Source organism: Scyliorhinus torazame, chromosome 18, assembly GCF_047496885.1.
Source record: "Scyliorhinus torazame isolate Kashiwa2021f chromosome 18, sScyTor2.1, whole genome shotgun sequence".
NCBI classification, from domain to species: Eukaryota; Metazoa; Chordata; class Chondrichthyes; order Carcharhiniformes; family Scyliorhinidae; genus Scyliorhinus; species Scyliorhinus torazame.
The window spans coordinates 143,202,115-143,219,910 of record NC_092724.1 but is presented as its reverse complement, the minus strand read 5'-3'; the positions used below and the strand labels follow the sequence as shown (position 1 = coordinate 143,219,910).

At 53.1% G+C, this 17,796-nt stretch overlaps 1 protein-coding gene and 1 long non-coding RNA gene across 2 annotated transcripts in view; one reads left to right on the top strand and one right to left on the bottom strand.

Annotated features, from left to right (window-relative positions):
* LOC140395589 (zinc transporter ZIP11-like) overlaps window positions 1-17,796 on the bottom strand; it is a 764,184-nt gene that overhangs the window by 548,286 nt on the left and 198,102 nt on the right. The window lies entirely within an intron of this gene.
* Window positions 2,226-17,796, top strand: part of LOC140395590 (uncharacterized) — an 85,421-nt gene continuing 69,850 nt past the window's right edge. Inside the window, exon 1 of the long non-coding RNA XR_011936240.1 lies at window positions 2,226-2,316. This is a non-coding gene — a long non-coding RNA (uncharacterized lncRNA). The remainder of the gene's footprint in view (window positions 2,317-17,796) is intronic.

The following is a 17,796-nucleotide window of genomic DNA, read 5'->3' as shown; positions in this document are numbered from 1 at the left end:
AGGTGTGGGCTCTTTCAAAGAGCCGGTGCAGACTCGATGGGACGAATGGCCTCCTTCTGCACTGTACATTCTGTGAATGAACTTAAAAAGCGAGTTTACCCCCTTCGCTCTCACTTCAGAAAATGTTGTGCTTAAGGTCCATCTTTTCTCATGCTGTAAATTTAGCTTGAAGGACCTTTGGTTTAACTCTACGTTATTTTCTCTGACACAAACAACTTCAGCCTCGTGTGCATTGACCAGATTGCAATTTTTGCAGATGCAAATGGAACCTCACTGAAGTTTAGCTTGGAAGGCAATTTTTTTTTACAACTTCTATGACATGCAAAGCATTCCATTCTCTAGCAACTTTAAAGTTTGACGGTTGTTTGTAAGTTAAAATAAAGACAATTAAAGTTCCTCCACTTAGCTCCCACTGTCACCAGGGGCGGGATTCTCCCAGCCCTGGGCCGGGCCAGAGAATCCCCGCAACCGGGCCACGCTACCCCCTCAGTAGAGCGGAGAGGGGGCACCGGCGTGCTTGGCACCCGCCGGTCGCGGGCCGCTCTACGTGTACGGCCCGCCGATTCTCCGCCCCGGATGGGCCAAGCGGCCGCAGTTAAAACACTTGAGTCCCGCTGGCGCCGTCCACACCTGCTCGCAGCTGGCGGGAACTCTGCGTGCAAGGGTCGGGTGCCGGTCTGTTGGGGGGGGGGGGGGGGGCTCCAACCTCGGGGGGAGGGGGGGGCTCCGATGCGGCCTGGCCCGTGATCGTCTGTGGCGTTTCTCTGTCCCCCGGCCTCTTTTCCTATGCACCGGCCCCTGTAGTCCTGCGCCATGTTGCATTGGGGCAGGCGCATTGAAGGAGGCCACCACGCATGCGCGGGTTGGCGCCAGTACCACTGCGCATGCGCGGACCCTGCGGCGCACAAACTGCTTCAGTGCTGTGCGGGCCCCCTGAAGGGGCCAGAATTACTCCTGGCAGCAGCCCGTTTACGAAGGCGTGGGCACTCTGCCGCGGGATGGGAGAATCCCGCCCCAAATGTCTGGTTTAAAGTCTTCCCTCCATCACCAGCTAACGTTTCTGTGCTCTTCGGGCATTCTCTCCATTAAATACCTTTCAGACACATCCTAGCTTCAAAGCACCAGTCAACACTCAGCGACACAACACTTAATGATATGGTCGGTGACCTACTTACATTTAGTACTACTTACATTTAGTTGACTGACAGCTACCTGAACTGTGATTGGAAATTAATGTGTGGCTCCGAAAGTGCAGACAGCACTCCACTCTGGTCATGACTGCCCCCACGGTGCAACAACCTGCCAAAAACCCGCTCTTAAAAGCTCAACACAAAAGTAGCCAAGTGAGCAAGATGCTAAAATGCCATGCTCGCCCATGAAATCATACACAGGATAAATCACAGCCTTCTCAAGATGAGAAGAGATGAGGGAAAATGTGGAAAATCGTTAGGTGAAATAAATACAATGTCAATTCCACAATCTGAACATTTTTTGCTCCAAGAACCTTTGCAAAGTTCATCTTGCAACGCAAAGTATTACAGAATTTGTTGACATTTCAATGTTTTTTCGTTTTTGCTCACATGTTTCTGATGTAGTGCAAATGACCAGTAGTCATAATGTCTTAAACTAGCCTCTCATTATCTGCCAATTTCACTGCTACAAGCAAATTGTGACCATTATCTTTGCTTCTCAATCTAGAATGCAACGCCTGATGCTCTGGGACTCTGTCAGGCATGAAGTAACCCATCTGTCAGGTTCCGTGATGAGATTATCTCAACCCTGGTTCCTAGGAGAAATTTTATGGTCCACCCACAATATTAACAACCATAAAAGCACTCAACCCTAGCATTTTCCATTAAACAGGTACAAAGCCAGCTCACGCTTCAAGGTTTCTTTGCTCAATTTATTGTTCCTTGTCCTGAAGGTTTTTCCAGTCAGCTGCATGACTTTGAGCAACTGACATAATTTGCAGTTACCTCAAACTTGGAGAATCCTTTCCTGTGATACGAGATTGAGCAATGGCTAAGATTAAAATCTCAATATTCCTAAAGTTACAGAGACCCCGGTTCATCAGGAGAGCTGTCCCGAGTAATAGCTTCTTCATTTACCGCACTGTACAGAGTATTTAGCCTTCAATATCAGTCATGGTTCAGTTGTTAACGCTCTTGCCTGTGAGTCAGAAGGTTAATGGATTCAAGTTTCACTTTAAAGAGTTGAGCACATAATCTAAACTGACACTCCAGTCAACTACTGAGGGAATGTTGCACTGTTGGAGATGCTCTTTGGACGAGACATCAAACCGTTTCTCCATGTCAGGTGGGTACAAAAGCAGGCATTTTAGGAAGAACGGGAAAGTTATCCACAGTATTCCAGCCAATATTTATCCCTCAATCAGCACCATTTTTAAAGTAACCAGATTATCAGGTCATTATTATATTGCTGCTGCTGGGAGGTGTGCAACACTGACTGCTGTATTTCCTACAACACTGACTGCGCTTAAAGAATAATGTACTTCACTGATTGTAAATGCTTTAGAACGTCCTGAAATCATGAAATGTGCCATAAAAAATGCACGCCTTTATATGAATAGAGTCAATTGGTTAGCCCATTAAGAGCAGGTTGTCCACCACTGTTTATTCCAAATTACTACTTGTAATGTTCCTTGTATTTTTCTCCAAGATAGCCAAAAGTCGTAGTGTTTACAAAGAACATTGAGTTATGTATTTCAAACAAAGCTAGTTTATTTTACACTACTTTAAATGGTTTGCACACTCTATTGAGTAATAGCTACCAAAATAATAGTATTGAATATTTGTTACACTAATCTATTATGTCTCTCTAATACAACCAACACTCGAACACAACCTCACACTATCCTTCTCCATCAGCTTCCCCCAAAATGCTTAGAGACACAGGGCGCGATTCTCCACTCCCAGGCCGGTTGGGAGAATCGCCTGGGCCGCCAAAATTTCCCGCGACGCCAGTCCGACGCCCTCCCGCGATTCTCCCAAGCGGCGGGAATGGCCCGGTCGAGTTTCGCGGGCCGCAGGCCGGAGAATCGCCCGAGACACCCAAAACGGCGATTCTCCGGCACCCCTGCTATTCTCAGGCCCGGATGGGCTGAAGGCCCGACGGCGAGACCCCAGTTCACGCCGTCGCCGTTCACACCTGCTTTTTAAAGTCGTCAGCCAGTCGTGCTGGCTGACGCTGAGCAGGGAGGAGGTGAGCGGACTGTAGCGCAGCGCCTGGAGACCACGCCGGCTTCCCTGAGAAGGCTGCGGCCAAAGGGGGGGTGCAGGTGGGAGGGGGGGTGCGGGAGAGTGTGCAGGTGGGAGGGAGGGTGGGAGTGCATGCAGGTGGGAGGGGGGGTGGGAGTGCATGCAGGTGGGAGAGGGGGTGTGGGAGAGCGTGCAGGTGGGAGGGGGTTGCGGGAGAGTGTGCAGGTGGGGGGGGGTGGGAGAGGGTGCAGGTGGGAGGAGGGTGCAGGTGGGAGGGGGGGTGGGAGAGCGTGCAGGTGGGGGGGGTTGCGGGAGTGTGTGCAGGTGCAGGTAGGGGGGGGTGGGAGAGGGTGCAGGTGGGAGGGGGTGGTGGGAGAGTGTGCAGGTGGGAGGGGGGGTGGGAGAGCGTGCAGGTGGGGGGGGTGGGAGAGCGTGCAGGTGGGGGGGTGGGAGAGTGTGCAGGTGGGGGGGTGGGAGAGCGTGCAGGTGGGAGGGGGGGTGGGAGAGCGTGCAGGTGGGAGGGGGGGGTGGGAGAGCGTGCAGGTGGGAGGGGGGGTGGGAGAGCGTGCAGGTGAGGGGGGGTGGGAGAGCGTGCAGGTGGGAGGGGGGTGCGGGAGAGTGTGCAGGCGGGGGGGGGTGGAAGAGGGTGCAAGTGGGGGGGGATTTGGGAGAGTGTGCAGGTGGGGCGGGGGTGGGAGAGGGTGGAGGTGGGGGGGGTGGGAGAGGGTGCAGGTGGGAGGGGGGGTGGGAGAGCGTGCAGGTGGGAGGGGGGTGGGAGAGCGTGCAGGTGGGAGGGGGGGTGGGAGAGCGTGCAGGTGGGGTGGGAGAGCGTGCAGGTGGGAGGGGGGTGGGAGAGCGTGCAGGTGGGGTGGGAGAGCGTGCAGGTGGGAGGGGGGGTGGGAGAGCGTGCAGGTGGGAGGGGGGGGTGAGGGTTGGCGTGCAGGTGGGAGGGGGGATGAGGGAGCGGCGTGCAGGTGGGAGGGGGGTGAGGGAGAGTGTGCAGGTGGGAGGGGGGTGAGGGAGAGTGTGCAGGTGGGAGGGGGGTGAGGGAGAGTGTGCAGGTGGGAGGGGGGGTGGGAGAGCGTGCAGGTGGGAGGGGGGGTGGGAGAGCGTGCAGGTGGGAGGGGGGGTGGGAGAGTGTGCAGGTGGGAGGGGGGTGAGGGAGAGTGTGGATGGTATCGTCCATCCGCGGATGCCACAGGTCAGCCGCCCTGATATGGCAGGACGGTGACGAGGACACGGCCGCAGGGTGCGTGTGGCTGATGGGCACAGGAGAGTGGCACACTGGTGAGCAGTACGGTGTGAACTGACCGTTGGGCGCAGACAGTGACCAGATGTTAGGCTGGCTGCGTATCTGCAGCGCGACCAGGCCACCGGGACACACAGGTATCCCATGCAACCCGGCTGGCGAGGTGTGGAAGAACCTCTGTGTAACATGCCGTTTCTCTGCCCCCCACCACCCTCCTGCAGGTCACCATGTATGCCAACCAGACAGCGATGTTTACTCCCATGGTTGGAGCAGCAGCTCTGGAGTTTGCCATCCGGCAGCGTAGAGTCGGACGGCCCACAGTGGCTGCAGATGCAGCGGTCGCCGGTGCAGCAGAGGGGATGGCCGCGGAGTGGCCTGGCGTCGCCGCGCAGGCCGCAGGCGCTCAGGACCCGAATGTACAGGGGGATGCCGAGGGGAACATTGACCGCCAGATGGCGAGGAATGCAGAGGAAGTGCTTGGGGGGGAGCAGGAGGAGGAGGAGCAGGTGGAGCAGGAGGATCCACTGATGGTGGTGCCAGGGCGCCACAGGCGTCCAGCAAGGCCGAGGGTGTACCGTGACAGAATGTCGTTCGAGGCCCTAACGGACATCACATGCAGGAGGAGACCACGGTTCAGCAGGGAAACAGTCGCACATCTATGCCAGCTCGTGGCGCACCTCGCACCACGTGGAATGGGAGGAGGACACACGATACCAGTCTCCGTCAAGGTGACGGTGGCCCTAAACTTCTATGCAACCGGTTCCTTCCAGGCGCCGAGCGGGGACCTATCCGGGATATCACAGGCATCGGTCCACAGGTGCATCAGGGCCGTCACCGACGCCTTGTACGCCATCGCGGACAGGTACATTCAATTCCCCGAGGACCGAGCACAGCAGGAAGCACGGGCACGTGGATCCGCCAAGGTGGCCAGGATACCGATGGTCCAGGGTGTCATCGATGGTGTGCACGTCCCCATGCGCCCGCCTGCAGACAACAGGGAAGTGTTCATGAACAGGAAGGGCGCATACTCCATGAACATTCAGGTGGTGTGCGACCCCCACATGAAGATCATGCACGTGTGTGCAAAGTACCCCGGCAGTGTGCATGACGCCTACATTCTGGCAGTCGTTCATCCCCGCAATGTTCGATGAAGGCCCCCACCCCGGCTGAGGGGCTGGTTGCTAGGCGACAAGGGCTATCCATTGAGGTCATGGCTGCTGACGCCAGGTGTCGGGGGTGCGACGGGGCATGTCTCCAATACGGAGGCCTCACACCAACGTGGAGAGCCTATACAACGAGGCACAAGCAACCAGGGGCGTGGTGGAGCGGTGCTTCGGGCTGCTGAAGATGCGATTCAGATGCCTGGACCGATCAGGAGGGGCCCTGCAATACCGGCCCGACAGGGTCGGTCGCATAGTTGTGGTCTGCTGTGCGCTGCACAACATTGCCATGCAGAGGGGTGATGACCTGGTGGAGGAGCCGGAGGGAGGACCCGACGGCACCGGAGCTAACGCAAACGAGGGGGATGGGGAAGAGGAGGATGCGGAGGATGAGGATGAGGAGGCACATCAGGGTGGGGGGAGGGGCGCAGGACGCAGCACTGCCCGGCTGCTTGTTACACCCAGGAGGCTGCGCGACGGCACCGCCGCGGACAGCGGGCACGCAACGCGTTGGTGGCCGCACGGTTCACGCACTGTGGGGGTGGGATTTGCTGAACACTGCCACTTGCACCGTCACTGCTGTACACGGGCACCACACAGCACCCCCCCCCCCCCCCCCCCGCACCGCGTTCACGGCAACAATTCCACATCACCTTACCACTGCGGCACTACGGGATTGCACAACATTGATGATTGGGTAAGCGGGTGTGATCAGTGCCATGTTGAATGATGACAGCCCGCTCTGCGATGAGCTGTGTGCTCAGATTCGCCAGCCGAGGTCTGACTCATGGCTTTAGCTGAACCATGCACTCCGGTGGTCACAGCCTTCGTGACGGATATTTCACCACATGCCCGTGGGGTGGCTGGCGTCGGTGTACCGAGGACAACGGTGTCCGATTATGGGGGGCGGGGGGGGGGGGGGGGGGGGGGGGAAGAAAGAGGGTCAGCACATCGGGAACAGACCTTGAACGGCTCGTATACCACAACGCCAATCGGGCACCCTCACGATCCCCCTGGCACCGGACATAGCACAGTCTTACAAGTCAGATTTAACAGTGCGTTTATTCGTGTGGTAAACATAGGTGCCCTACCCCCTACAACTAGACTGTGCCCTGCACCCGTGCCAACTTCTTACGTGCCTAACGACTTTGCCTTACAAGCCCTGCCACTACGTCTCGGTGTGTTCCCAGATGGTACAGCAGGAGTGGAGGTGGACTGCTGTGAATCACGCCCTTCGACATGGCTCCCCGTCGGCACACGTTTCCTGGGGTGGCCCGGCTTCGATGGGCCAGGCTGCTCTGCGGGCGTGCTGGATGGCGTGGTGCCACCCTGACCTGCCCGCTCCCCACCAGATGCGCCAGGGACGGAACGGGGGGAGGCCGAGTGTACCGGGACGTCCCTTGGTGGAGCTACCGGGACGGGACCCAGAACCTCCTCCTCCCTCGGGGAGCCCGGTGGCCCCCGAGCCTCACTGTGGGACGGAGATGCGCTCGGAGACATGCCCCGTCGCACCCCCGACACCTGGCGCTGCCAGTCCTGGAGGCCTGCAGCGGTATCGACCACGGTCCAAATGTTCGCCAAGACGGTGCCCAGGGAGTGCCACATTCCTGCTAAGGTCTGTGCGATCTCGACCTGTGAGTGCGCGACGCCATCCATCACGTGCGCCAGACGGTCAATGCTCTCCGCGACCGACTGCTAGGACTGAGACATTGCTTGCTGGGACTGGGCCATGGCATGGCGAGACTCAGCCAGGGCCCCGAAAGCGGCGGCAATGTCCTGTTGTCTCTGTGAGATGGCTGCCTGTGAGAGGGCAGCCCACTCCTGGGCCATGGATGACGCGTGCACGTGAAGCCCAACGCCTTGCAGAACCTGACCCATGGCCGAAACCCCTTCACCCATTGCCTCCACCGCGGACGCTACCCGTGCAGTGTCGGCCTGGGTGGCTGCGATGAGCGGCACCACTCCCTGCTCCTGGACGCGGATAGACTCCTCCAGCTGCGTGTGCAGGTCCTGGAAGATGGCCCTCATCCCGTTATTCAGTCCCTGGGTGTCCACACGCATCGGTTGTCCGGGTGGGTCAATTACATCCAGGAACCCGGGAACCGTCTGGGTGGCAGCTGGTTGCTGGGCCTGGGCTGCCCTCCGACCGTCCAGCCCCTCGGCTGCTCCAAACTCCACCTGCTGTACCGGCTCGGCTGTGGGGTGCGCACCAGACAGTGACCCGGGAGCCTCATCACTTATCTGCCCAACCGAGGTGAGTGTCTCTGCGATGGTGAACGGTGTGGGAGACAGCAGTGCCGCAAGCTCGAGGTCATCATCCGTCAGGAAGTCTGGTGTGTACTGGTCCCCCTCATGGCCCGGCGCAAGCTCCATGCGGGCCATGTCGTCTTGACCTCCAGGTGGATCCAGCGGGTGTGTGGCCGTGATGTGGGCTTCGACATGACTGTCCACCCTGTGCCCCTGACTAATGTCTGTCCCGGAGGTCTCAGCGTCCCGGTCCTGTGTCCCAGACTGTGAGGTCTGCCCTCCTGTCCGACCGACTGCCAACCTCTGGCGTGCGTCCCTGGGTGCAGTTGCGGTGGGCGGCGTTGCGCTGCTTCCTGGGCGAGACGTCCCTGAAGGTTTGGCGGATGGCCCTGGGGAACATAAAAGATTCGGGGTTTGTTAGACACGGTGGCCTGGGTGTATGGTGGTGGTGGGTGCACAGTGTGAGGGGGGATGGATCGGGGGTGCAGTGGCCAGAGTGTGAGGGGGGATGGGATCGGGGGTGCAGGGGCCAGAGTGTGGGGTACTCTCACTTGTTTCTGCGCCTCCGACCTGGCATGGCGCGACCTCCTGGGTGGCGGATCCACCAGCGAGGTCCAGGGCCCTCTGCTCGTGAACAGTTAGGGGGTGCAGGACCGGAAAACCCCCTCCGGTTCTCATGCCCTCCCGCTGGTTGTGCGCTGTCTTGTCCTGCAGGGGGGGGGGGGGGGGGGGGGGGGTTGGATAAAGCATCACCATTAGGCGGGTATCATCAGGGCATGCAGATATAGGCAACATTGTTGCTGGTTCAGGAGACAGCACGCCATGGGTTCGTTCCAGGGGGGTCCCGGGGCTCATGTGGGTCGAGTAGATAGTTGTGCACCGTGACCCCCCCCAAACCCCCCCTGACCCCCCCAACATCGCCCCTGATGCCCCAGTCCCCCCCAACACTCCCAACCCCCCACCCAACTTCTCCCCCCCGTGCCGATGGGGGGGGGGGGGGGGAAAGAGAGCCTGGGGGCACCCTCATGGCACTTACCCTGGCAGCCCGGGTGAGGTTGTGCAGCTTCTTGCGGCACTGCTCCCCCGTCTGGGGGGTCTGCCCCACAGCACTGACTGCGGTGCCCACCTCCCGCCAGCCGCGCCTCACCGCGCTGGATGGCTGGCGATGCCCACGTCTTGGGCAGAGGGTGTCCCTTCGCCGCTCCACCTCATCCACCAGGGTGTCCAGGTCCGTGTCCCGGAACCTCGGTGCGGCTCTTCGGGGCTCAGCCATCTCCTCTCTTCTCCTCTGGGTCCTCGGTGCGCGGATCGCTCAATTTATGACGCAGCGCTGCGTCATTCGGGCGTCGCGCGGTGACGACGCGGCCTTCGCGGCACGCCCCCCCCCCCCCCCCCCCCCCCCCCGAGGTTCTCGCGGCCCCGATCCTAGCCCATTTTCGGGCCCTGAATCGGTCGGGATCGGGGCCGTTTCGCGCCGTCGTGAACCTCGACGGCGCGGCCACTTCGGCGTGGGAGTGGAGAATCCCGCCCACAGTCTTTTATAAGACTTAGTGATGCCATCTAGTGTTGATATACATGAACATCATCTTGTTAACCCTTTACTCTCCTTACACTACATATATCATTACATGACTCAAGACTCAATTTGCATTATTCATGCTATGTTGTATCCCTGATGTCTCTTCATAAATGCACAGTATACATATTTCCAATCTACCAATTCAACGAAATAATTTAACTAAATGATTCCATATGTCATGTCTAAATCCATAAGCCCCACCCATGTAGTGCGCTGCAGTACATACTGCTGGATAAAGTAGGAATGTGCTTCTTACCGTCCTTGTGAAAAATTAAATTAATGGGCCCAGTCAATTTATCCAATTAATAGCTGAACTAAACAAGCCTGGGTACCCAAAATCCCTTTGCTGGTTCGCATTAATTTAGCCGACTGTAGTTGAGCAACAGCAGAGGAAGCGCAAATGGCCATATTGCCCTGAGTTCGAAGAGGAATCAGGACAGTTTTCTAACACTGATAGTTATCCCAATGATGCAGGACATTGGGAATATCTGGAGTGTGCCTGACACACCAGCCAGCTTCCACCGGCCATCAAGACTTATAGACTTATCGTCGAACAATGTAATCGGGATGAATTACCAGGGGCATTTGGTGCCAGTGGAGATCTGGTCACGCAATGATTCAACACAATCGGTGGCACAGCGGTTAGCACTGCTGCCTCACGGCCCTGAGGACCCAGGTTCGATCCTGGCCCCGGGTCACTGCCCGCGTGGAGTTTGCACATTCTTCCCGTGTCCGCGTGGGTCTCATCCCCACAACAGAAAGATGTGCAGAGTAGGTAGATTGGACATGCTAAATTGCCCCTTAATTCGAAAAAAAAGCTCTGCAGTCTCACAGCGCCAGGGACCCAGGTTCAATTCCAGCCCTTGGTGAGCATCTGTGTGGAATTTGCACGTTCTCCCCGCGTGGGTTTCCTTTGAGTGCTCTGGTTAACTCCCACAGTCCAAAGATGTGTGAATTAGGTGGATTGGCCTTGATAAAATTGCCCCTTAGTGTCCAAGGATGTGCAGGTTAGGTGGGGTTATGGGGTTACGGGGATCGGGCTGGGAGGTGGGCCGAGGTAGGCCCACTCTTTCAGAGGCTCAGTGCAGACTCGATGGGCTGAATGGCGTCCTTCTGCGCTGTAGGAATTCTATCCAAGTAAAGAGCAGCGTCAAAAACTGATGGAGAAAAGAAACCCAATAAAAATTAAACTAGCATTTAATTGGACACCTTACAGACGGCAGGACTGCTTAAAGAGGTGCCAAAAGTATTTCTGTGGAATTATAGAAACAAAAGGAAGTCCTTCGAACCTTGGCCAACATTTCCCAAAGGGTCTTAGAAAGAAAATATGCCAGGAAGCACCTGCAAGGACTTAAAGCCAAAAAAGGTACATCAAAGCAAATACATGGGCAACTAACAAAGGGCACCTATGAGGACATTTCTTGCAGAAAGTTTTTATTCAGAACATCGGTAGAGTGCCCAATGATTCTTTTTATCAAAGTAGTGGCAGTCTCCAAAAATGCTTTCATGTTACTACAGAAATTTATTGGTTTAATGAAATCCTGAAATGGCCATTTTCTCACGAGAATCACGTCTTTATATTTTTCACATAAGTACAAAAATTACGGTTTCAGAAATGAATTAACTCAAGTGATTTAAAATAAGGGGCAAAAAAAAGCCATGCATTAGCACAGGTGCTCCAATGAAAAATACAAGCATAGAAACTGCCCAAGTTCAAAACTATACCTGTGCTGCTCTGGAACATGTTATTTGCCCAGTTGTGCTTACTGAAACACATACAACTGACCACTGAATGCCCACATCCAAACTGACTTAAGTCTCGTTCAGCTTTCATCCCCAAGCTCACTGACGTTCATTAGCTTGCCAGGTTTGATACACCTCCTATTTTTAAAATTCTCAGCCTTGTGTTCAGACCCCTCTCCAGCAATGTCACCTCCTCCAGCCCAATGACCCGCTGAAATTTCTGCATTCCACCAATAATGGCCTCTTGCGAACCCCAAATTTAATCACTCCCTAATTGGCTGCCCTGCCTTCAATTGTCTAGGCCACAAAAGCTCTGGAATTCCCTACCTAGACTTCTCCACCTCGCTTTCCTGATTTAAGGAATTCCTTTTCAAGTCTAACTCGCATGCTACTCGTTTGGTTACCTGCCCTGGTATCTAAAGTGGCTCAATGTCAAGATTTTGTTTGATGTGGAGATGCCGGCGTTGGACTGGGGTGAGCGCAGTAAGAAGTCTTACAACACCAGGTTAAAGTACAACAGATTTGATTTGAATCACTAGCTTGCGGAGCACTGCTCCTTCCTGAGGTGAATGCCCTGAACGCAAGACTTTGTTTGGTAATGCTCCTATGAAACATCTTGAGACATGTTATAATGTTAAAGGCGTTATTCTGAATCTTCTCCTCGTTGTACAGTATAAAGCATTAAAGAAATCATGGATTAAGTACAAAAAAGAAGAAAAAAAAATTAGATGAATTGCTCATTCGGAGAGTCGGTGCAAACCTGACAGGCCGATAGCCTCCTTCTTTGTTATAATTGCAGGTTGTTGGTATTTCAATATGCTGGAGGTAGGAGAGGCAGTTAATTCTACAGATTCTTCCAAATCTTTGTTACTTCCTGGCAAACCTTCGCTGCACTCCCTCCATAGCAAGAACATCCTTCCTTAGATAAGGACACCAAAACTGCACACAATACTCCAGGTGTGGCCTCACCAATGCCCTATACAACTGCAGTAAAACATCCCTATTCCTATACTCAAATCCTCTTGCTATGAAGGCCAAAATACCATTTGTCTTCTTCACTGTCTGCTGTACCTGCGCGCTTACTTTCAGCGACTGATGCACGAGGACACCAAGGTCCCGCTGAGTATCCACCTCTCTCAATTTACACCGGTTCAAATAATAATCTGCCTTCCTATTTTTGCTACCAAAGCGGATAACCTCGCATTTACCCGCTATACTGCACCAACTACTGCATCTGTCGTGCATATGCCCACTCACTCAGCCTGTTCAAATCCCGCTGAAGCATCTCTTCATCTTCCGCACAGCTCACCATCCCACCCAACTTGGCATCTTCAGCAAATTTGGAGATAATACATTTAGTTCCCTCGTCCAAATCATTGATACATAATGTGAACAGTTGGGATCCGAGCACAAATCCCTGCTGTACCCCACTAGTCACTGCCTGCCAATCAGAAATAAGACCCGTTTATTCCAACTCTTTGCTTCCTGTCTGTGAGCCAGCTTTCCATCCATCTCAAGGCGCCCCCAACAATCCCATGCGTTTTAACTTTACAGAGTAATCTGCTTTGCGAGACCTTGTCGGAAGCCTTCTGAAAGTCTAAATAAACCACATCCACCGGGTCTCCCTGGTTAACTCTACACATTACATATTACTCACGTTACTCTTCCCGTACCAGCCTCCCCGAACAGGCGCCAGAATGTGGCGACTAGGGGCTTTTCACAGTAACTTCATTTGAAGCCTACTTGTGACAATAAGCGATTTTCATTTCATTTTTTACATCTTCAAAGAATTCTAGTTGAATTGTCAAGCATGATCCCAAGGTAATCTTAGAATGGGTGCAGCACAGAAGGAGACCATTCAGCCCATCAGGTCTGCCAGCTCTCTGCGACAGCAAAGGTAAAATACTGCGGGTAGTCAAAATCTATTTTCTTACAGCTTTATTACTTTGCAGTTTTTTTTACTCTTCATTCTCAACTGTCACTGCAGCAATTGTACTGTTATCTTGTTACAAAGGACTTTATGATGCATTACAGATGTATATCTGAAATAGGTTAAATCTACTCGACAAAACATTCCCCTTTTCTGTCTGATCTCCCTGCTAATGTTATCATTAGCTTCCTTCCCTCTTTGTTTACCCACCCCATTGTCATGCCTCCTCCAATTACCCTGCTAGCAAAGAAAATAAAGTAATTGAGGACACATCTGGGAATTGAACCACGCTCTTTCTAAGCCAAATGTTTATCCGTTGCAACAGTCTGCCCAAGACCGTGGAGATAATGCCTACTGAGAACATCATTGAAAAATGCTGGCACAATAATGAAAATGATTTGTGTTGCAAGACATGAGCACACAGATTTGAATTCAGCTGTGACAAAGTGGATGGAGCTGTCTTCTAGGGAAGCAACATAATCAGAATTGGTTTCACAGCTGATGTGTGTTCTGTCAGTTCCAATGCAGTTTCCCAAGGACATCAACTTGCTTCACCCAATGCTCCAGAATTTCACATGGCTCTCCCAACAAGCCACAGGTGTATGAACAAATCCCGAAGGAGATGAATGCCAAACTCGGAATTCAAATAGCCCGAATGTTTCAGCGCGGAGTTCACTCGCAAAGATTAAATTCAGCCAAATTCTCATAAGGACCTCAGCTATTTTTTTTAAAATCCTCCTTTTGTCTGGAATGTGGAAGATCGAGAAGCTGCTTCTTCCATATTGGTGGAATACAAACCATTTTGTAGAGCAGTGGCTCCCTACCTGTGGTCCGCGATGAAGAACAGTGGAAGATGTTTAAAGAAATATCTAACGCAATACAGAACCAGTTTACACCAGAGGGGGAAAAGTTCCATTTCAGAGGAAAAAAACTGCCAGGAACAACTAAAGAGATAAGAGACAGCATAAAACTAAAAGAAAAAGTTTGGACAGCACGGTAGCATTGTGGTCAGCATAATTGCTTCACAGCTCCAGGGTCCCAGGTTCGATTCCCAGCTTGGGTCACCGTCTGTGCGGAGTCTGCACGTTCTTCCCGTGTGTGCGTGGGTTTCCTCCGGGTGCTCCAGTTTCCTCCTACAGTCCAAAGATGTGCAGGTTAGGTGGATTGGCCATGCTAAATTGCCCTTGGTGTCCAAAATTGCCCTTGGTGTTGGGTGGGGTTACTGGGTTATGGGGATGGGCTGGAGGTGTGGGCTTGAGTAGGGTGGTCTTTTCAAGAGCTGGTGCAGACTCGATGGGCCGAATGGCCTCCTTCTGCACTGTAAATTCTATGAAAAGGTTTACAAAAATGCAAATCCTACCGAATGGGAAAGATACAAAAACCAGCAAAGGGCCACAGCGGCAGCGTATAAGAGCTACTATAAGAGATTATGAAAGGAAACTTGCAAGGGACAACAAAATCAATTAGAAGAAGTTTTATAGTTATATAAGGTGAAAGCGGGTAGTCAGGTGCAATATTGGCCTGCTAAAGACTGAAAGTGGGGATTTGTCAATTACTATAGGGAATTGGCACACATATTTAATGATTACTTTGTCTCAGCATTTACTGTACAAAAAGGAGGATAAATTGCCAGAAGTCCCAAGGATATTATATTAGTAGCACATTGAGGACAGGGACTAACTAAGATTTATGTAAGTGAAACATCGATAATGAGGAAATTATGTGTTTCAGTGCCTCCCCATGTGTTTCAGTGCCTTCCCATCATGATCACTAAGGCCTTTTTTAAGAGAGTAGGCAGGAGTATTATGAGGTTTGTGTGGGCGAATAAGACCCCGAGAGTAAGGAGAGGGTTCCTGGAACGCAGTAGAGACCGAGGAGGGTTGGCGCTGCCAAACCGGGGGGGGCTACTACTGGGCAGCAAATGTGGCGATGATCCGCAAGTGGGTGATGGAGGGAGAGGGGGCGGCATGGAAGAGGATGGAGATGGCGTCCTGTAAAGGAACGAGCCTGGGGGCGTTGGTGACGGCACCGCTGCCGCTCTCGCCGACAAAGTATACCACGAGCCCGGTGGTGGCAGCAACGCTAGGGATCTGGGGCCAGTGGAGACGGCACCGGGGTGCAATGGGAGCATTGGTGTGGTCCCCGATCAGGGGTAACCACCGGTTTGTCCCGGGAAAGATGGACGGGGGGTTCCAGAGCTGGCATCGGGCGGGGATTGGGAGAATGGGGGACCTGTTCATCGACGGGACGTTTGCAAGCCTAGGGGCACTGGAGTAGAAGTTTGAGTTACCCCCGGGAAATGCCTTTAGATATATGCAGGTGAGGGCTTTTGTGAGGCGACAGGTGAGGGAATTCCCATTGCTCCCGGCACAAGAAGTTCAAGATAGGGTGATCTCGGGTGTATGGGTCGGGGAGGGCAAGGTGTCGGAAATACACCAGGAGTTGAAAGAAGAGGGGGAAGCGCTGGTAGAAGAGTTGAAGGGTAACTGGGAGGAGGAGCTGGGGGAGGATATCGAGGAAGGTCTGTGGGCTGATGCCCTAGGTAGGGTTAATTCCTCCTCCTCGTGTGCTAGGCTCAGCCTGATACAATTTAAGGTGGTTCACAGAGCGCACTTGACGGGGGCGAGGTTGAGTAGGTTCTTTGGGGTAGAGGACAGATGTGGAAGGTGCTCAGGGAGCCCAGCGAACCATGTCCATATGTTTTGGTCATGCCCGGCACTGGAGGGGTTCTGGAGAGGAGTGGCGGGAGCAATATCTCAGGTGGTGAAAGTCCGGGTCAAGCCAAGCTGGGGGCTAGCAATATTTGGAGTAGTGGACAAACCGGGAGTGCAGGAGGCGAAAGAGGCCGGCATTCTGGCCTTTGCGTCCCTAGTAGCCCGGCGAAGGATCTTGCTAATGTGGAAGGAGGCGAAGCCCCCCAGCCTTGAGGCCTGGATAAATAATATGGCTGGGTTCATAAAGTTGGAGAGGATTAAGTTCGCCTTGAGAGGGTCTGTGCAGGGGTTCTGCAGGCGGTGGCAACCGTTCCTAGACTATCTCGCGGAGCGTTAGAGGAAGGTCGGTCAGCAGCAGCAGCAACCTTGGGGGGGGGGGGGGGGGGGGGGGGGGGACTGCCTGGGAGGGTGGATGAGCAAGAGATAACATGAAGGGTTGGGGAAACTGGCACGTACGGGTGAGGGCCAGTGTACAAAGCTGTGTAAATATATCATTTTGCCATGTATATATCTTGCTCTGCGCGATTTCTCGTTTTTTTTTGTTACGGGGGGGGGGGGGGGGGGGTTATTGTTTGTAAGGGAGAAAAATTGTGTTAAAAAACTTTAATAAATATTTTTTTTTTTTTTTAAAAGATAATGAGGAAATTAATGGAACTAAAGAGTGACAAATCCCCAGGACCTGACCATATCCATCTGAGGGTGTTAAAGGAAGCAGGGAAGCAGATCGTTAATGCCCAAAATATAATCTTTCAGAGCTCCCTAGATTCAGAAGTCGTCCCTCTGGATTGGGAATCTACTCATGTCACTATGCTTTTTAAGGAGGGAGAAAGAGGAAAACCAGGGAATTACAGGCAGTTAGCCTAACATCTGTGGTGGGGAAGTTGTTGGGAGTCTATAATCAAGGGTAGGATAACTGAACACCTCAAAGATTTTCAGCTAATCGGGGAGAGCCAGCATGCTCACAGCGCTGAGGTTCCAGATTCGATCTCGGCACCGGGGCACTGTCCGTGTGGAAGCATTGGAAAGGGTGCAGAGGAGATTTACCAGAATGTTGCCTGGTATGAAGGGAAGATCTTATGAGCGAAGGCTGAGGGACTTGAGGCTGTTTTCGTTAGAGAGAAGAAGGTTAAGAGGTGACTTAATAAAGACATACAAGATGATCAGAGGATTAGATAGGGTCGACAGTGAGAGCCTTTTTCCTCGGAAGGTGATGGTTCGCACGAGGGGACATGGCTTTAAATTGAGGGGAGATAGATATAAGACAGATGTCAGAGGTAGGTTCTTTACTCAGAGAGTAGTAAGGGCGTGGCATGCCCTGCCTGCAACAGTAGTGGACTCGTCAACATTAAGAGCATTTAAATGGTCATTGGATAAACATATGGATGATAATGGAATAGTGTAGATGGGCTTTAGATTGGTTTCACAGGTCAGCACAACATCGAGGGCCGAAGGGCCTATACTGCGCTGTAATGTTCTGTTGTTTGCACACTCTCCCTGTGTCTGCATGGGTCCCACCTCCACAAGCCAAAGATATGCAGTGTAGGTGGATTGGCCACGCTAAATTGCCCCTTAAGTGGAAAGAATTAATTGGGTTCTCTAAATTAAAAAAAAGAAAAAAAAGAAGAGAGAAAAAAGAGAGAGCCAGCATGGACTCATGACAGATAGGTCAGGCCCGACTAACCTCATTGAATTTTTTGAAGAGGTGACTGAAGAAGTGGGCTGGGGAATGTCTGTGGATGTTGTTTTTATGGACTTCCATGAAGGCATTTGATAAAGTCCCGCATAAGAGTCTGGTAACTACGGTAGAAGCCCACGAAATTGAGGGCAAATAACTGATATGGCTGGGAAATTGGTTGACTGGCAGGTGACAGAAAATAGGGATAATGGGTAGGTACTCAAATTGGCAGGATGTGACTTCGGTGTCCCTCTGGGATCTGTGTTAGAGCCTCAATTTTT